Source organism: Plectrocnemia conspersa, unplaced genomic scaffold, assembly GCF_051122295.1.
Source record: "Plectrocnemia conspersa isolate PC_06_02 unplaced genomic scaffold, ASM5112229v1 ptg000002l, whole genome shotgun sequence".
NCBI classification, from domain to species: Eukaryota; Metazoa; Arthropoda; class Insecta; order Trichoptera; family Polycentropodidae; genus Plectrocnemia; species Plectrocnemia conspersa.
Window position 1 is genome coordinate 23,394,723 of NW_028277166.1, and position 22,610 is coordinate 23,417,332.

Consider the following 22,610-nt stretch of genomic DNA (forward strand, 5'->3'; position numbering starts at 1 on the left):
TAAAAGTTTTTAACAGTACAGGTTTTTAAAACACAAAAGGAAATAACCCCTGAATTAGTTTGATAATTTCAGCTGTGTATATTTTCTGTGAGTGAGTTGATTTTCATAAAACCAGATGCAAAATTCAAAATATTGATAGACGAATCTCAATGGATCTTAAATAATAGTAAAGACTCAGAGAATCGAACGTTTTTCAAAAAATATATCTATATATTAACGATTTTTTATGAAAAATCTTGTACAATTTTTTATTTGATTTTAAAATTATGCAATAGAAAATCAGTTTCTTAATAATCAATTCAAAATGCTCTAAGTTAATTATGAACCTTAATTATCAAAAAAATCTAACCTCGGTGTAAAAATCTGAAATATTAGTGATGTATATTATTCATTTTTGTAATTAAATTATACACTGATTTTTAATTACTCTGTCGGGATCACCCATAATCGTTCAGTTTAAATATACTGTGTAAGTCATAAAAAAAATAAAATTTATAAAATTTAGAGTGGTTTTAGACTGTCGACGCAAAACAAAAAAAAAACATTATACGCACTTTCGTGTCGTCACACAATCGCGAGAATATCAAAAAAATTATTACCCAAAATCGTTGGACCGTATTCTAACTAAAAAATGTGTCCCGTAGCTAAAATACAGTGACCATAGTGTCACGGAATCGCAACATTCCAGATTACAATTACTGTTTCCATACTTCAGAACTAATATGACGTAAGACTTCTTTACCTTCTTTACAACATACAGGTTGGTTCATGCGTTTTAGCACTTTTTAAAATTGCTTCTGAGCGAGAACCGCGCGAATAAGTTGGTTCCCTGGAAATTTAGTAGCAATGAATCGCTTCACGGGGGAACAAAGAAAACTACACATAAACCTTGTTGATTAACAATATCTGTGTATGGAATCAATCGATGCTCAGAACACCTGTACATGATTGATCAAGATTATTAATGAACTCTGCCGAACTATGCCCGACCATTGGAGTTATCGGGTGACTGGATTATAGTTTGTTATATTGCATATTATTTAACATTCATCCAATATCATTCAACAGCACAAACCGTTCGAATTTCAATAATGAATGTAACCGACAGCGTCAAACGTGAATGTGGTGGTTTATTCAAATAAAACCACCGCATAACCAGAACGGCGACGTTAAGTAAACGAATCGAATCGATCAACAGGCCAATTTTGTTATTGAATCAAATTTGCACACGGGCCGTGCCCTGGCACAAAGGCAGTATGCATTATTGATGGCACGTCGAACCGGCAAAATATTATTGTTTCCAAAACACAACACCCATACAACAAACACTCCCACACGTGCGGTTATATGGTGTATTTGCTATACAGTCGGATAGAGCAAGACAGGGTATGGTAAACCGGTAGCTCGCAAACGGATTACGGCCCGACTGCATATTCAATATGAGCATCCCATTACGTATAGAGGATCCAATATCCGTAATGCCACCGCGATAACTGGTCGATAGTGCTCAAAATAAACAGTACAGTTAGAAAAGAAGGGTACAATCACTGTATACATTTAGATGGGTTACTTGACAGGATACAACAAGGATAGGCAGCATCGGACGAAGGACGTTGCGGTTAGAGGATTTTATGGTATTAGCTGTGCGGGTATCGGACAGTGAATAGGAAGCTAATTTGTATTGACAGGGGTCGGTGCATATGATACAGTAGCTACATTTTGGATGTGAACGTAAATGGATAAAAAAAAATCTAGTACATACTTTAGTAAGTAATTTGAAACCCACATAACAGGTTTTTTTTTAAAGGTGCTGAAAAATATTTTTAATAAATAAAATATTATTTGTATATCATTTGAAAAAAATTAAAACAGCTTTTCCTATGCAAGAAGGGCATAAAAAATTAAACAAAGCTTATCATATTTTTCCTTTACTTTGGATATGTCAAATCTGTTGGCCGAATGAAATCTGAAAAACCACAGATCAACGTATTTTGAAGGATCGAAAATTTTGACAAATTGTATTATAAAATTGTATATAAGAGCTTTTTTTCAGTTAAATTCATTGAGAAATACCTTGATATCAGCAGAAAATATTTATTTAGATATAACTGAGAAGGATTTTTTTTTTGTTAAGAAAAATCTCCGTTATTTAGTCATTACAAGACTGGGATATTCAGTTTCAATTTCTGATTAAATAAATCATGGAACTGACGATGGTTGAGTTTACGAGAGCGAATTAAGTTTACCGCTGACATTACTGGTTCAATAACACATATTAGATTGAAATATTTTCCACAGAAATCCGCTGGTAAATAATCAAAGGTTTTGAACATCTTGATTTTTTAGACAAACCTCATAAATGTATTAACACCTATTTTTACCACCATATTTTAGTCAATATCATTTCAGATAATACTTTTTCAGTGTTTTCTCAACTTAATTTCAAATATATTTGTTTGTAGTTGTTCTATTGCTAATTCTTTAGTCACTTTAAACATAGCAGTGCCTTTTTGAATAAACTAAAAAGTATCAGTAAAGCCAGTGGTTACTAAAGTGTGTGTTAAGGCGCACTGTTATTACAAAATTTTTATATGCTTTAATATGTTTAATTAAAAGTGCTGCAAACCAGTAAATAACTGTTTACAAAAGCCTTTAAAATAGTTACTCTTTTTATCTAACCATTTATTAATACAAAATATTCGCTGTACTTGTAATAATTTGCAAAAGTAACTTGAACAAAAACGCCGAAAATTGAAAAAGTTATAGAATTAATAAGTAACTATAGAACTATTAACTAATTGTATTTTGATGTTACTAACAATGTGCTCAACCCTTTCAGTAACTGTTCCCACCGAAAGACTGATACATTGAAATAAATTTATTTTCCCGAAACACGTCAAACAATAATGAATTAATTTAGTATATTTATTAGATAATAAATAAGCTACTTTAGTAACAGACTCATTTCACTATTTTATTTTTGCGGAAAAATACGTTGTGTCTGAAACTTTCAAACTTTTCTGATAGAAAGCAAAGCAATAAAAGCACTACATAGCCATATCTCGCAACTTCTTAACTCGGCAGTTGGCCGTTTCGTTATTGCGTATGCTTTGAACAAATTTAAGTTTTAAAATGTAAAATCTATTTTTAGCACGCGGGGCGGATTAAAATAGGCAGCGGGCCGGATTTGGCGTCTGAGCCGTAGCTAGCCGATCCCAATTCTGAATAAAAAAAAAGGAAGCGGCTGAGGGGGAAGACAGTTTATTTTTAATTAAAATTACTTTTACATCAATGTTTCCTGATCACAGCTAGAACATTTTAAAAACATATTTTTTTATATAAATTATTTATTGATCATTACAATTTGTTTATAGATTACTTTATGTAGTAAAAAATGTAAATCTATAGATCAATAATTGATATGTATTATTGAAATTAAATTCTTATAAAATTTGAACTTTCTTCGCGTGCAACCATAAATCCTGCCTTAATGTCTCGATTTTTGTCGTTCGCTCTGCTCCGCCTGCGTTCATCGCGATTTTAACATCAGGCGAAACAATGTTTTATAATTTATAAGATAGAATTTATCTATACCGTAACATTAATGTACGATATAAAATTATGATATTTATGAAACTCAATGTCTACAAGTTAATGTCACAAGAACATAATACATAATACACAATTCATAATGTTCCAAAACGATCCGTCGCGCGTAAAAGTACGTCGATTAATCATCAAAGTTGGCGGAAAGATTAAGTTGCGAAATTGTTGGCATGAAACGTAAGAACTTCTGTCACAAATGATACACGCGAATGCGGGTCAAATTGGACCCTCGCAAAACGGGCTACGTCTCGTTTCCTTCGTTTGTATTCAATCTGAACGTGAAAGTATGGATGTGCCCGACGCTGAAAAGAAACTCGACGGAGGGCTTTTCGAAAAGTTTCGCAATTAGTAGATAAAGAGAAGGTATTCATTTACAAAATCCTACAAAAGAAAGTAAAAACTCGCCCGAGGAGACAGCAGGCGCTGTAAATGAACAACGCGAGTAATATATTTATTTACATTATTATAATAAACACACAGCATAAAAAAAAAACAGAATAATGTATTATTTATAATTTATCTGAGGGTGGCGGTTGTATTTTATCGTCAAGTAAAATTGCTCGAAAGTCCTTGATACTTTCATGGTTTATTAACTTTGAAACTTTGTTTTTTATGCGTACTAATCGCTTATCTCTGGTTTAAAATGGAAAGATTATTTATAAAATATTACACATTTAGACGTACTTTAAAATTAAATAAATACATAAGAAAAACATTAAATTTAAATATTTTAAAGCGATCACTTCAAAACAATGGTAATAAAAATTGAATATAGAAAAAATACTTTAAATGAATATCTAACGTAAATGTAACTTGGAGTTTTTGTATCTAAGTAATATAATATATTGTAAATAATATTAAATAATTAATTTTTGATAAATTTCTCAAATATATTTCTCAAAAAAACGAACAAACGTATCATATTTGCTTTCTGTTATTACTATAATATTTATTCATGAATAAATATGGCAGAAAAAAGCCTAATTATTTAAAAATTAAATAGTTAAAAACAAATACGTATAAGAAATAACATTTGTGCGGTTGCGAAATAAAATATATATATATATATATAAAACCATTTGAAGGATTAAAAATATGTTTACAAACGTACATTTAAATTTGATAGCTGAAAATAATCAGTAAAATAATTAGGTACTAGAAAATGCATATAGCTTATTTTAAATTGCAATATTTGTAACGCAATGAAGAGCAAGAAATATGTTTTAATATAATCTTAATTATTTTTGCTTTAAAAAACAGCTAAAAAACATTGCTATTATAAATTTCTAAAAATTAAACAAAATTGAGTGAATTATACAATCTATTGAGAAAGTCCACGGCTGCAAAATATTGATTGGAGTTAGAAGTAATTTATGAAATTTCGGCAGCAAGTGTTTTTCATTTTGGTTAATAGTTGTTATGGCGATGATTGTTATATATATTTTAATTACGTTAAGATGAGAATATAAACTTTGCAATACAAAATATATGTACAACAAGAAAATATTAGCAATGTGTGTTATTTAAATGACCTTAAAAATAATACGTAACTGTGTTTTTGAAATTTTTCAGTTTCTTACGTTTTTAGAAATCTTTTATTTCAAAATATTTCATTACAAATATAAGCAAATAGTTTGACAAATATTCGAATAATGAAAAGATAAAGTAATTTAATATTTACATATTAGTATTAGAGTCTCTAATTGCAACGTAGATAATATTTAACCGATTTTTAAAAACTCAAAAATCTTCTTATTTTATTTTAGTAGATATACTATGTATTGCTAATTAAAAATATAATATTTACTATATACATTTAATAAAAACGTATCAATCAAGAATTTTTCAAAAACTAAAATATTTATAAAAGCTGAAATTTATATTATGCGTTTTTTCATGAAATAGCTAAACTAATTATGACTCCAACAAAGATCCACTTTAATTGTTTACAAAAAAAATATACATTTTAAACGGCAACTAATAAGATATTAAAAATATATTATTTGGTTTAAACACGAAAAATCAATTTTAACACAAAAAACACGTAATTTCCTAAAATAAGTTATGGTATGTAAATATGTTGTATTTTAGTATCGCATATGATTATTCAAGGGTTAAATAGTTTTAAACTTTTATTTCAATAAGTGATATTTATATATCACTAAGTAAAGGATTTATGTAATTTTTTCTTAAAAATTCTTATGCTTTTATATATAATTGCTTATAAACTTGTAAGCTAAAAATGATTAAAAACAAGCATCCGCTACATAAATTTAATTGTATTTATTTTTTTGTATACTAATAAATGTTTAAAAAAAATATTTGCTAAGAAATGATGAAAAATCTATATTTCTTTGTAAGCTATTAGACTACATAAGTATATTAATAAATTTCTCTATTATTTTTAAAAAAATGTAGTAAAATTTATTTTAAAAATAAATCAAAAATGGTACGACTTTATTAAATTCTACTAAAAATAACCTACAGAAAATCCTAATGATCATTAATAATATTAGTTAAAAAATATATATATTTATAATATATTTTTATATTTTACTAGTTATTAGAAGTAAAAAAATATTACATTCACAAAGTTTAAGATACATTTTATAACATGGTCGTGATCTCTTTACTTTTGTAATAATGTAATAAAAACATTAACAACAAAGTTTGTTGAGCTTTAATAAGAATAATAATTTAAAATATTACGTATATTTAAAATTACTATATAAAAATAAAAACATAGTTTACTAAAATAATTACCTGCTATCGTGTATATACAGCTAGTTGAAAGTCTGAAATGAAAAGATAATATTATTAAAGATATTTCACAATGAAACAATAATCACGCTATTTAATAATTAAAAATACAGAATGAAATATTTTAATGCAATATTAACGTTACCAGCCAAAAAAAAAGATTAGTCAAACTTTACGTCATTTAATGATCTCGTTGCTTTTACTAAATACGGATTGTAAAAATTTGAAAGTTCCCAAATTAGCGTAACTAATTATTCGTATCAAACGCCATTGATCGTATAAACCAAAAATTTAATCCATAGTACAAATATTCCTTTGCGCTATTTTAGCTTCAGTTTAAACGAATATCCGAGCGTTTTTGCTTAACAAAGGCCAACTTTTAAATAAAACATGATCCGGCGGAACATCGTCCATATCCGTATGACCAAGTTGCGTACACATTGCGCATATATTTTTCCCGGGCGCCAAAAGTGAAAAACACTGTTTCGGGCTTTGATAAACGTACCCCGAAAATCCAGACAGGAAAAACGATAATGAAAAAGGGGGACTATGATGACATTTAAAATTCAAATCAGACACCGCCGAATGTTGGGGAAGCGTTGGTATTTTTTTGTGCTCCTATCGGACCCAATGTTATGTAAAAATATACATATGTAGGTATTTTTCATATGTGTGATTAATTTGTTACTTTTTCAGATGTCCCGATATATGTTTATATAAAAAATGCGTATTCGGAATGCTATAATTCAGAATTGAAAATTTAAAAATAACAGCAAATATAAAAAGTGCATCAATCATATTTTGTGCCCTAGTTTTTGACGTAATACGATTGATTAATGATTGTGTTTATCTGTTGAATATATTTCTGGAAAACAAATATATTTTAAATCGTGGGAGTTTGACTAAAAAGTGTTATGCTTGTTGATTAAGTCACAGTCTTTTCATGTTATTTTTTCCTTTAGCGACTATTGATAAAATAAAATTGTGAACGCTTTTTAACGTCTTGATTCAATTGTGCAAGAAAATGAGGCGGGTGAGTTTCACAACATCGAGCGATTGTTATTTACGTAATTTTAAAAACATGTTTCTTTTCAAGATACGTCTTAAGAAATAAATCATATGACGCTAAAAATCACAATAAAATAACTACTTCGAGTCATATTTATTAAATACCTATCAAATCAATTACATTCTTTAGTTATAGGATAATATAGTAAGGCCTGTTATAATTCATTCAAAATATTATTACAATTTATAAAAATATTAAAATCCTTTAATTGTCTTTTTCTATTGTAGCATTTCTTATAAAAGCAAATATATATGTATAAGAATACTTTCAAGTGTGTTATTGAATAATTATATTTGTATAGTGAAACCATATTTATTTATTATATAAATATGAAAATTAATTAAAAAATTATATGAAAATGTTTAAACTTATTTTTAGACGCATTTATATAAACCAAACAAGATTTAAAGAACGATTATCCAAAATCTAATTAGCCGAATTGGCAATTAACCAAATCGCCGCAACCAAACATTGCGGGTTCGAGTTTTGTAATTATTATTTCAATTAAGTATTATCGATAATTTAAAACTAGAACCATATGTCTTATACCTATTATATTTATTATGTATATTTATTTTTTTATTATATTTTAATAAATACTTTATTTAAAACTTGATTATTAGCTACTATTGCAATAATCAAAAGTTTTAAAGCAATGCTTATACATACTTTTATATATGCAAAAGATGTGAGGTAATATTTACAAAACACGTCTTTGGCTAATTTATATTTTAATATAAAAATAATGGAATAAACGGTCTTAAATGAATTAAAGATGCATTACAAGTGCATCAAAGGATGTGTTTATTATTTACAGTTTAAGGTTAAAATATATAACAGCTTTTCTAATTAACTTAATTTATTCTAAAACATTTTTTTGCATCATAAGGACCTACATTATGCCTTTCTTATAATTAATTGAATTAAAAAATACTTCTTTATTTCCTACAAAAACAACAAGGCAATAAATTGTATGGTTAATTTTCGAACCTATGTTACTGCAAAGTACAAAATTATGTTTCATTCCCAATATTTCACAATAATGTTCCACAAAAAAACATTTTTAAAATATATTCTAATAAACTAAAATTCCTCCTCTAACTCTAGATCAGTTTTGTTTTGTTTTCAGTCGTGTAACAACATAAAATTAAAAAATATCAATACTCAATATAACAGTATAAAATCGTTTCCGATTTAACGCATGCTAATTATGAACGTGTAGTTTTTGGTTCAACGAGTTTTATTTTAGAAATTAATCTTAAAAAGAAAATCCTCGCTATGAACGTTCTATCAAAGTTTACGACAAATATCTCAAATATATGGTAAGTTAAGACATAAGACTAACCTGTAAAAATATTGACTCAAACACTGCAAATCGTTTTAAAATGTTATGAAAGTATATCAAATTTCATCTCCATAGCTTATCATGGAAAAGCATGGAGGAGAATTTAAAAAATAAGCTCTTATTATCTACGATATAAAAAGCAAAAATACTACTTTAACCCTTTAGACGCCAGTGACGTGCCTGCACGCCAAAGCTGTCGGACCGTCAAACGCCAGCGCGTGCAGGCACGCAAATGTTATTACGGACACATTTATTAATAAATTTGATTTTTTTTTCGTTAATTTAATACAGAGACATCTATTAAATGGAATGTGATCGTTAAAATGTGCAATTTTTGAACCATTCTTTTATTATTTACGATCAAGCATACAGACGTTGTTAGGGCTGCTACAATATTTTTTTTACAATATTAATTTTTTGTAAAAAAAACATTTGTTGAATTTGAATTTTGTTTTTGTTTATAATATAACATTATTGCCATGTTTACTTTTTTTTTAATTTTTTTGACAAAGTTGAAATTTTTTAAATATATGAAGTAGCCGCCATTTTGATAAAAGGTTTTGATTAAAACAACGGAAATTATCGTGTCCCATACAAATATTAAAAGCAACCAAAAACATATAATATAAACCACATACAATATAAATTACATATAATATTTGTGTGTGGCAGCCCTGACAGTGGTTTTTAAAACTTGTTATTTCTGTGCTTTTTTTTCACTTTTATGTTAAAATTAATAAAAAGGAAAGTAAACAGTGATTTTCCAGGTAAATAATGTTCCTCTTTCTTAATAATTTAAAGGGTTGAAAATGGTGGCCTACAGAGCAAATTCATAGAAATTTGCTTGGCGTTGAACTGGTTAAAGCAAATTTATTAGTTCTTATCAACGCAAAATAATGAGAACACAAACATACAGTAGCAATTAAAAAGAGAATTGAATAATTGTAAATATTCTTCGACTTCTCTTGATGAAATTACTGATGCCATATTTAATGTATGTTTGGCTATTATTGCTAAGTATTATGATAGTCTCACAATAGAAGTAGAGTTGATTAAGTTAGAATTAGTGTATATTAGAAAATGAAAGCTGTAATGTTGTTATAAAAACATTCTGTGACCTAAGAATTAATATGTCTATATTTGTGTCAGTGACACCCAATATGATGAGAAAAAAATGTGGTATTTGTGAAATTGTTTATGTAAGCTATGGAACGTCCATCTGTTTCTTTTCATTGCATTATCCATCAGGAGGTGTTAATGTTACAGTATTTCATGATTTAATGTCAGTTAAAAATTAAATAACTGCTCGAGCACTTTACAAGTAAGAATTTTCTACACAAGTAGACTGTTGATGTGCTAATGTGAGGTGGTTGGACCACGAAAAATATTATAGCAATTTTTAGAGTATTTTGTAAGATTACTATATTTATTGAGTATAAGAATCTGGCAAGCTTCCCTCAGATCATTGATCATAAGTGGTCACATCGATGTTTCTTATAGTTCTCTCTGTTCATAAGAATAAAATAGAGTCTCCAATTCGAGTAATCGAGTACACGATACTCGAGTATTTTTGTCTATTTTTCAAGTACTTGATAATCGAATATTTTGAAAATTACTCGATTAATACTCGAAATTAAATTTTTTTTAAATATTTCAGAAACAAAAATAACTTTAACTCGGTCCGATAGCATCATAAGATTCCCTATCGAGCTCGACGGTTTACCGTTACATTCTAATTAGAATCCACTACTATTTGCCTCTCAGCCATACACCGTGGAGGTGTTACCCTGCGCTTCTAAAGAAATATTCACCATTTTATTTTTATTATATAATAATTCTCTTTTCTTATAATAAATACAAATATTTTATTGCTTTTGGAAACAACAATAGTAGAAACACATTTAATAATGACTATAATAATTATATTTATATAAAATATCTTTGAAATTCTGCTCAAAATTAAAAAAATCAGATACATAAGTAGCAAAATTATATAGTGAAGTTAGTGGTACTGTAAGTTAATAAAATTTATTCATTTAACAATCCAGAACTGACGCCGATCCCCTAGAAATAAAAGTGGGAGGGGTGTCGCACGCAACAAAGAAAGAGATAAAGCATGCTATTTCGTGTAACGGTACTTCGTCCAGACGATATGAGAATCTTATGAAGCGGTCCGGTAAAGGTTAACGTCTTGCTTTTATTTGGCGTTTATGCCCGAAGTCCCGAGCTAGAGCGGTTACTATCAGGTATAATTTTTTCATAGTTCCATGGTTGCATAGTTCCGGTCGTCGGCTGTTAGTGGGTATGACGGAGAAATTTCTTTTGTGTTTTCTGTTCGACAGTCCCGACTTATCTAATTTATGGCAATGAACAATATGAAATATCAACAAAAAAAATTTTAGGTTTTATGACTATGCAGTTGTAGCGTAAAGTGTTGTAAATTGTTTATACTGATCCCTTAGCTTAAAATATGAATCAAAACAATTGTGTGTTTTAAAGGCATTTAAAGTAAAGTCAGTTCTTTGCGAACCGTTTAGCTCTAGACTGAAAGGGATTCACCCAAATACATCTTCGAAGGATATAGATTTAAATTCTTAGCATCAATCAGAAGGAGTAGAATATTGTATATTGTTAAGAAAAAAAATCTATTCAAGAAGAATTACAAAATGCTATTTTGTCAATAGTCGAAGGAAATAAGAGAAAAGCAGAGAAGGGAATGAAAGAAGAGAACATAAAAAGAGAGTTCAAAAAATTTTATATCTATAAAAAGCGAACAGATATAAATTAGAAGCCTTATCCAACGCGTTAATGACAATAAGACCAACATCAACAGCAACGGAAAGGGTTTTTCCATAACGGGAATAATAAAACCAAAGGTTAGCAGTAATATTAAATTCGAGACACTTTTTGCATTATTGTTTTTAAAAAGTATGTTCGTGAAGTTAAAATAATTGTAAAAATTAACATATTAAGTATTTTATTAATTTATGTATATGTGCACGAATTTGAATAATAGCAATTTTGGTAAATTTGGTAAATACTCGAAAGTACTCGAGTACTCGAGTATTTTAAAATTTTAATATTCGATACTCGAGTAGTTGATGGTTCGAGTAATTGGAGACTCTAGTGGTCACATCGATGTTTCTTATAGTTCTCTCTGTTCATAAGAATAAACAAAGGTTTTGGCAAAAATAATAACGTTATGCTTAGATACATAAAAGCCATATAAATTAAACTTAAAACTCGTTACTTGACTAGTAAGATAAATGATTTAATTAATTTAGAAACCTGGAACAGACAATTAAAATAATTAAATATCCGGATGCAGTAGTCTACAGTACCTTGAAATTTAATCGTTTCCATTGAATGCAAATTGATGATTAAGAGTTGCAATTTACAAAATTTTATGACAGCATATGGTTTAAATATTTTGTCGACTTAAGGTCCAAACCTTAGAATTTGGAAAGAAATTGCTGGGAGAATAAATAAAAGTGACACTATAAACAAACAAAATTGAATGCATGGAACTGATTACCGGACGCTTTTAGTACCCAAAAAATTCTAGCAATGACTTTACTTACAATTCTTCCCCTACGTACTTTGACGTATGATTTTTTCTCGGCGTTAAATAAAATAAAACTAAAAAAATAAACCGACTGACAGATCAAGTTAGTAGCGCTTGCTTGGCTTAGTTTAAGTGTACGAAATACAACGCTATTTTTTTCAGATTTTTTCCTCACTCAAAAAGTTTTCCATTACTACCATAGATGGTCTTAAAAGCTCATGATTTAACTGTTGCATAATTTGCTAAATAACAATTTATTGTATTTGTGCTTGCTAGACAAAGTTGTAAAGCAATATTGAAAACATGATAATATAGTATCTGTTACATATGTAACATAAGAACAGCCCTGACCAACTCATTTGAAATAATCATGCGCTTTAGTTGAGTATTGAAAACAATAAATACTAATAATAATTTATTTTTATAAACAGAATATTTATTATCGTATACTACGATAAATCCAGATCCCATGGGGCATTCATCACATAAAAAATGATTGTCCAGAATTTAATGTTATTTATTAAGTTATACTAAATATGAATACAGTACATATTTCATTGTTTCATACCTATACTTTTTAGCATACCTACTCATGCGTCATTAAAACTTTTAGAAATTCTATTATATTTTTTTTTGGCAATTAAAGCAATTTTATTAATTTTCATAATATTGAAATTTTCGCAACAAGTGGCGCTCTGTCTGCGAGCGTTTCTCATTATGTTTTTTTTTTCTCCTTCATCTCCAACATTATCTCCCTTGGTTGAAACAACGTCGAAAGTCAAACCATCGAGGTATAAGTTGTTATTAATAATCTGAGTGGATTTAAAACTTTTTCCCCTGGATTGTTTCGCGTCGGCCCGTATCCGGGGATGTTGGTGTTTTCGTTTCGTGAGGATTTATCCCCGTCGGCGACAGAACAACCCCCGGCCGTTAAAAACCACCCTCACTCACACCGCGGGGTGGATATGAAATTTTCTTAAAATAAACTAATTTACTCCGCAAGGAAAAACCACTTTTCCCCGACGGAATTAAATTTTTACCTCGCTGCTAATGGTCTCGTTTTTTCTTACTTTCTCTCACTCACTCTCTCCGTTCTGTCGTATCGTACCACCACCGTGGCGTTGATATTCACAAAGTTTTCACTTTGATTCGTTTTATTTCATTTACATATATACAGGTTGCTTATATAGGCGAATAAGAGTTTAAATTTAAATAATTAAATATTCCGCATGACTTTGGCTAAAAAATCAATACTTTAACATAAATATTTTCTTAAAAGCTTAAAAAAACTCAATAAAGATTTTAAATTAATACATATCTAATGATAATTAAATATACTAAGAAGTAAATTATTATTTTTTCTTTTATATGAACGAGTCATAGAAATTTTGCGCCTGACATAAATTACAGTTTTAGAGCACTTTTTTCACTCGACGTCTATTATAAAATTACAACGGATGGACATATTTTCATCATAAATGTCACTTTTTCTTTTTTAAATTTACTTTAATAATAACGTTATTTCTATTAACAAAAATAAATTGCGGATAAATCAGTGAATAAACTTTTTAAGTAAACAGTTCAAAATTTTTTTTACTATTTAATTACTTTACTACGTAAATGAGATATGGCAAATAAAAGATGATTCTATATTTGATTCGACGCCTGATATATATTTTAATATAAATAAAAATCTAATGTAGTAGGTTGTAATAATATAATAATGTAATAAGCTCTCCATTCAATTATTATGTGGTTTTATTCACTGAAACAAAATATACATAAAGCAATGACTTATACACATATTCCATGTATTATACAATCAGTGTAATCGTTTGTATTGTTTTAAAATTAATAATTCAAATACAATTTTTTGCTTAACAATATTTTATTATTGACTTAATTTAACGTTAAAACAATATTTAACATTATTAATATAAACGCAAAACAACGTCAAAATTAATTAGAGAGATATATTGATATTGCAAAATTAAAATTGCTCTGATATTATTTAAAAACAATAAATTGTTATAATTGATTAATAAACAAGACGGGAAACTCATCCAAATATAAATTTATACAAAAGCAAATAAATATGTTATATATTTCTTAGAAACTCTAATTAAATAGAAAGGCCTTCTTGGAAATATTATTATACGCCTCTTCAATGGATGGTTGAACTAATGATTAAAAAGCTCACATCAAACGTTTCTATATATGTGTTAAATTGCTTCAGGAAAAGCGACATTTTAATAACTTTAATATGCTTCAAATTAAAAAATAAAATAAATTTATGATGCTGTTTTTAAACAATCGGTAATTTAATATTAAAAAGCACGTTACTTAAAATTAAATAAATCAATGAATATTATGAAAAATGATTTGACTTTAGAGAATGATGACCAAAAACAATCCTTTTATAATAAATAAATTATTTCTTACCGTACTTTCTAAATAATAAGAATATGTTTTATATGGAATATACTATATACACTAAAAACCCGACGTCAGTTATTATGTTGAATAAAATAATGGTAGCAGTTTGTTTATTTCAGGTCAAAAAGCAAACTCATTATAATTGTGCATATTAAACCAATCGGCTTTAGTTATACAAAATATGTAATTAATTTGATATAATATTTATTTAAATGCTATCTAAATTATTTAAGAAATTTATTTACGTTTAAAATATTAACTCTCCTCTTATTATTTTTGCACAGTACAACCTTTTATATCAGGACATTTAGAGATAAAATGAGATGGCATATCACAGCATCCCTTTACACCCACTCTTTCGCCATGTACTTAATCCATTAAATGGCATCCATATTTCATGCGCATCCATTTATAACGCTTAATAATCTATGGGCTGTGATGTGGTGTTAATAGAAAACGAAATTGTCCCACGTTAAATATTCAAATTAATATTTCGCCATGGCGTTATCCATCAAGCCGTCTCGCTTTGCAACACGGGCCCTTCAAGGGCTAAAATTGAATTATCATACACGGCGCGAGAGCACAAAGAGAGAATACAAGTGTCAAACGGCCGATGATTTATACTCTTCGGCCAAGTTGTGATAAGATAAATTAATAAATTGTAAGAGATAGGGAGAGGTAAAACGTCTGCAAGGTGCTCAGGTGACAACGGTGCTTTTTGTGAGAAAGTTTAGAATTTTTTTGTCGAGGAAGGGAAAAGATAATTTGTGATAAAATCTTACGAATATTACTTTACATCAATAATTGACGCAATTTTATATTTTTATCACTTTTTTGAACGCTCTTGAATTAATATCATATTTATTACCACTCTCCTTTATGACTTTGACACTATTGATTTTTCAAAATATCTTAAACTTTGCCTTACTACAGGCAAATTTAAAAATCTGCTAATCCCTAAATTGATTAGTTGAAGAGCTGCATAAATTTATTAAAATATTGATTTCCCAACAGAATTTTTTGTTGAAACCGAATCAAATATAAGATTGCAATTTGCGTTACATAATAACAACGAATTTGTGCTGATATTTATTTTCATGTAAAGCAAAATTACTTAGAAATAAATTATCATGTTTATTGTGCAACATTTTTTGAGTCCACGTGCAGTTTGTTTAAATCTGTAAAATCCTCATAGCCTTGTGTAATTCGAAAAAACCCATTCTTCTCTGAAGAATGTGTTGAACTCTGGATTTTAGACGTCGTAGCTAGACATGGGTTAACGTGAAGAGGGAAGCGACTGCTTTCTCGCTTTTAGTCTTTGTCGATCGTAGAAGTAGCTCTACTTCGTACAAATTTGCTTAAAATCTTGTGTGCTCTAGATCAGAATAATATAAAAGTATAGTTTTAACTTGTCAAAGTTCACGTTTTAAAATGGTGCATAAAGTATATGCGAAAAATAAGTATATTCCGAAAGGTAGGATTTTTAGTACACCATATTTGCGCTTATATACTATTGGCTGTGGGCTAATGATATATTTAAAGTTACAAACAGACTATGTTATTGTCTGTTACATTATTCAAATAAAAAATAAAAAATATTAGTTGATTTGCAATGAAATTTCTAGGAAAAGATTATTGCAAATGAGCATAAAATGCGTTTATAAAAACGGCTTGGCGTGATTAAGAAAGATTTCTTGCTAGTATATTTTTGACGGGAAAAAGATTTAAGAATGTAATTGAATTTTTTTTTCAGTCTGATTAATTTAAGTATTTATACACTACTATTATTTAAAGTATATTAAGTGAGTTTTCCCATCTGAAATTAAATTACCACACAGAAAAAATGTACATGTCACCAAATCCAATCGAACTATGACGCGGCTTTTTCGACGCATTAAAATTACAATTCCAACACAGTAAATAAATCATATTCATTAATATTCACCGCTAGCAAATTAAACCGACTGGCCGTCACGTGACATATAAATATTTAACATTTCAACGTATCCGCCGCGAAATTAATTAATTTAACCCCGCCCCGGTCACTGCAGGGTTTGCGTAAAAATAAACATTCCGTTACAGTTAACCGCCGAAATTATTTTCGAAGTCTAAGTGCGGGCTCGTGTTTAAATTTATGGAAAATTCTAATTAAAAATATTTTCCGCACACGCGCGTATGAAATGTGTATTTTACACATACACACGTATTACATATACATATTCAAACAATACACAAACGGGGTAAACAAGAAACTCTAGGTAATTTTAATGAAGGGAAAAATGCTTTTGTGTGTTACATATTTCACCGTATTTTGAAAGCTATTTAATGCACAATATATAGTTAACCATAATAATTAAATTTAATATATAAGTTCTTTGAACATTGAATTAAATTATAATTTGTTTTGTAGTGCTACACATTTTTAGTAATAATTTTATAAATTTGAGTATCGCCATAGCGCTGATATAAATATTCATGTAATAATAACACATTGGTTTTCAAATATCCAAAACCCAACCAACAAATTGTATTCATATTATTAATTAAATTTAAAGAACAACCACTATACTATATTTGTTTACATAAGCTAATGTAAAATAAATGATTGTACTTATTTGTTAAATATCCCTGATAATACCCGATAAACGAACGATTGAACAAAAATTAGCATTACACAAGAATCGTTTAACTTAAAGCATTCTAAGCTTTCCAAGATTCTATGAAATTGTTACATATATTAAGTCGATCCTCGAGAACCAATTTCTCGTTTCAAAGAATGCGTTTTATTTACACTGTTTACATTTAAATTTGCCCGTAAAAAGTAAACTATTGAACTCAATCTTTTCGCAGTTATGTTTTGTGTAAAATAATAATTATCGAAATTGTTCATTTATATTAAATAACACACAAAATAAAAAGTATATTCATATTTTATATTTTAATTACAACCCATTTTTTTAAATCTACACTAATTAAATCTATATCTGATTTAACACTTTGCAAAACGATTTTTCAAACTGATTTTAATACTTTCGCATATTATTTTAATATAATGTTATAACATTTTTTAAATAATGTTTATATTTTTTTATAAATATTTTAACTACAGCAAAACCGTAGATCGTTTAATATATAATAATACATGCATATTCAAAACTAAGAGCATTTTTACCAAGAAAAAAATTAAACTGAAATATTGTTTAGCTTTGGAAGGCTTGGATGTACCACACTAGACCATGACTATTCTAATGCATTTCATTGTGTTTGGTAATTTAAGTACAGCTTTTCAAATCAATTATTTTCTTATTTTATATAATTTAAATCCTTTCAAACATTACAACATAAATTAATGTTATTTTCTTACAATTTTATTTCATTATTTATCTTAATGTTTTAATTTACAGTACAGCTGCGGCACGTTAAAAAACGTAAAGATTCAGCGTAACTTTTTTACGTGCGTCTTTTATACATTTGGAGCAATAAAAAATCATATCGCTAAGATTATAATAAAGATATGAGCCCTTATAGGTCACCTTATGACTTATCCGGGTTAAAATAATAACATTTTATGTTATGGCTCCAGTATACGCAGTAAGTCCCTGCGTTACGTTCGCTCTTATTTGTTAATAAAACGCACTTTTTTCGTATGATAACAAAATGCGACTTTGTACAGGATGATTCAAAATAATCACCAGTTTAAATATCAATTCATTAGGATATTAGAAAGCTCGTCATTATACAGTCTTTTAAATTTTATCCCTTCAAATCAATTTTTTAAAGTTCAAATCAGTTGGTAAAACTGCATAAAGCAAAAAATTGAATACTTTTTTATATAAGACGCACACATTATTACCTTCTTTAAGCATTTAAAATGCATAAACCACAATTAATAAATTTCTCATTAAAAGCGTCTAAAAAAAATCATCACTAAAAGTAATATTGCGAAATGTCTAAAAATAATTATATAATTTTGTTCGAAAACCTGTTCAAAAATAAAGTACACGTCAACTAAATTACAATAAACTAAAGTAACTTTTCTTTATAATAAAAAAATAATTTTTACACAGTACCATAAAAATATTTATTTAGTATTTTGCCAAAACAAATGTTTTTTGCCTTACGATGCATTAAGGTATAAAATAACATATAAATCGATAGGGCTTCAATTTTTAGCAAAAAAAATATGATACAGTGTTATTAAAAATATCCTATGCCTTGATAGTCATGCGTGTTTATACTTCTAAGTCTAAGCCGATTACACCGAGTGGATGAACGGTGGATAAAATTTCGCAGCGGTTGCCAGAAAAAGTCACACGGACCGATCCGAAATCAAATATTCGGAAGAGGGTCCCGTGCCGTACCATAAAACAGAATGAATATGGCGTAAGCACATTTTCCGGTTATTCTCTCTCCTTCGCCAGCAGCAGGGACAGGTCGGCCCTCGAAGACAGTGGGAAAAGTGTAAGTGAAGTTTCGGAGAAAATCCGGCATTATATCTACCTATGTATGGTACATATAGGCGAATTAGACCGCCGAAGCGAGCGTTGTAAAAATATAAATTTATTAGAGTGAGTCTAGAAGAGAAGCGTGTATGTGAAGCTTAAATAGCAGTACATGAGCTAAGTTAGTACATACGTAGTACATGAGCTAAATTAGTACATCAGGGATGATGTTGCATTGTAAACGATGCTGGCGTAAAATAACCAAGAAATTCCCTTATTAAATTTAGAATCGTTCTAAAGTTATAAAGACAATGACGTGATTTAGGAGAAAATCCTTACAGCGAAACAATTTGCTTCAGATATCCTATATATATACTTTGAGAACTTATATTTAATATGTTACGAAACTTAAACTTGTGCAATTGACTTGTGTAAATAAATCTTCTGTACCTTAAAGCGGTAATGTGCCGTAACTTAATAGCAATTGAATTTATTTATTATATTTATATTAAAAGTTTTATATTGAGTATCTGATATTACTTAATTGAAAACAATTAGTGATTGGAACAAGACGTTCGTAGTTAATATCGTCAAAATATTTACGTATCATTATCATATTTAAGTCCGTTAATTTTTCTTTAACTTTACCACGCCTTATATTTACCTTGTATTTTTTTAAATAAATACTTACGAAGAACTTGGGTAAAAATATATTTTACAAGAATAGTAAGAACATCCATTAAATGATCATTTTTTTACTAGTGTCAGAAAAAAATAATTTAAAATCTTTCTAATCAATCATTTCTACATTTTTTATAAAGTACAGAAAAACTAATTATTAAATTATTTATATTTATTAATATATTCATAACCATGTTCTGATTGAACAACCAATTTAAGTTGTCATATAAAATATAATGCCAAAAATGAATAGACATATATATTTAAATAGTTTACAGTCTTAATTAATAATATTTTTAAAGCTTTAAATTGTAAATTTAGTTGAATTTTTAATTTAAAAATAAAATATAGATATAATTGTCTCTAATATTTGTTATTTTTAGTTTGTAAAGTAGCCTTTTACAATACAACATAATAATGAGATGCCCCCTTAGAGTTAATCAATTTCTTAGAATTTTGGACGACTTGGAATGCTAAGTTTCAAACAATTCAGTTCATATCTTACGTTTCCCGTATGTTAATTATAACTCAAACACTATTAACTTTAAAGAAAGAACATTTTTAATGAATATATGTATAAATTTATAGTATATTTGCTAATAATAGTTATAATCTGGCCAAAAATTATTTACAGAACATGTTTATCCATTTCACAAACTGCGAATAACCGAGTGTAAAAAAGTAAATCCTACAGTTGTTAATTTATATTATTTTTATCTTAAATTTATGTAGACAGAAATCCATATTCTATTCTCCCAGCCTAGTAAAATATTTTTTCTAAAAAACTCTTTAAAGTTTGTAAGAAAATAGCATTTTAAAAATATAAACTGAACAAAGCTATATAATACCTCCAAGAAATTATTTGCTATAATTATATAAAAAAAACAGCAATTGCTGTGTATTTAAGTACAAATTAAAATATTTAAATAGAAATTAAAATATTAAATATCTGATTAATGATGCCGAAGGTAACTAAATTTATTTTTAAATTATATAAATACTTTTCCTATTATATGTGTATATAAAAACATATTATCTGCTTGCATAAAATATAACATAAAATTTAGCAATTATTTATAATTTGACTTATATTTTTATAATTTATTTATTAGTACTAATATTGAATAATACATTAGATTAATTTATAAAGTACTACTACTAAATTATAAAATAGTTTATAATTGATATAAAAATAATATATTTTAATAAATCTAAGTGTCTGGTTGTGCTCAATACTACATTTTCAACAGTACATTTTTAATCCAATATAACCCACTGTATATACAATTTTATTAGCAATAAAAATATATGTATATACTTCATTAAATATTATTTATTGCAATTTTAATTAAATTCTTAATTTTAATAATCTAGTCGCGTGCTTAAATATACAACCTACAAATGGTATATGACATTTATCCTTACCAGGAAACATATAATGGGTCAGTGGATAATAAAGACGTTTGATACCGAGTTTTCGTCAAATATAGAGGCTACTGAAAGTTTTGCCGAGTTAGTAGCATGTGCGGGCGAAAAGCAATTCGGTTTTATCCGGTAATGGATTGAATAGAATCCCAACTGTGGATTATTATTATTAGAAAGTCAACAATGAGACGGTACAATCTTTTATTATTATTTTTTGTTCCTTTCGTCCTTTTATATATATTATATATTACATTAGATATGAAAAGCCGCAACGACATTTATGTAACGTTTCGCCACCGAGAAGAATTAATTCTTCGGGATTAATTCGAAATTGCGAATCGCAACTTGGAAGCCTGAATGGAAAATTATTATTTTTTTCATTCCATTCCGTTCGAATCCAGAACGAGATAAGATTTCGACGGAAGTTTCAATAAGGCGTCGTTTGTTCCGCTTGCTTGGGTAGATTTAATGAGCGATCGCTCAAGGTCTGAGATATTGTCATGTGGCTAATGTAAATCTCGATAATTTTCTAAGACGTGAAACACAAAGACCTACTTTTACATTCAATTTATATTTAACAATAAAATCAGACTCGAGAAATATAAAGTAGAATTTTGAAAATTTAATAATGAATTTCATTTTTTTTAATCTGAAGTACCCATTACAATACCTTTCGTCCCCAAATAGAAGCTTTGAAAATCAGATATATTGAATAAGGCGTTCGAATTTTGAAGGCAAGAAGTACATTTTATATTTGAGGCTATGAAAAAATGGGGATAAAATCACTTATTTTTGCATTTCATATGAAAAAAATGCGTCACTTTACTTACAGGCGCAAAATTTATTACAAATTTATGTTTCTATATAATTACAAATTTATGTTTCTAAATTTTATACACCAGATTTTTTTTCAAAATTATTTTAAATAAATGTTTACTAATAATATTGTGACGTTAGAAAATGAATTATAATGATTGTTTTGGTGAAATATTTATTTTTAAATATTATTAAAATAAAATATGATAAAATATTTAAATAAATTAAATTTGCATGCTTTACAATTACTATAAAATATCCTAATTATAGTGACGAAACAAAATTACCAAAATGTCTTAATTATACTGACGAGACAAAATTACCAAAAAAAAATTTATGACAAATGCTAAAATCTGTTTTGAAAATATCTAATGCAAGAGAAACACAATAAAAACACAAACATATCTTTAAATATTTAAGTAGAAAAAAAAAACTAATATAAAAAATACATTTACAACCATATAG

At 27.8% G+C, this 22,610-nt stretch overlaps 1 protein-coding gene across 2 annotated transcripts in view; it reads right to left on the reverse strand.

Annotated features, from left to right (window-relative positions):
- LOC148238094 (uncharacterized) overlaps positions 1-22,610 on the reverse strand; it is a 208,964-nt gene that overhangs the window by 59,248 nt on the left and 127,106 nt on the right. For both annotated transcript variants that reach the window (XM_088205934.1, XM_088205935.1), the window contains one exon: positions 6,370-6,401. The gene's annotated coding sequence lies outside the window, so the exon portion shown is untranslated. The remainder of the gene's footprint in view (positions 1-6,369; positions 6,402-22,610) is intronic.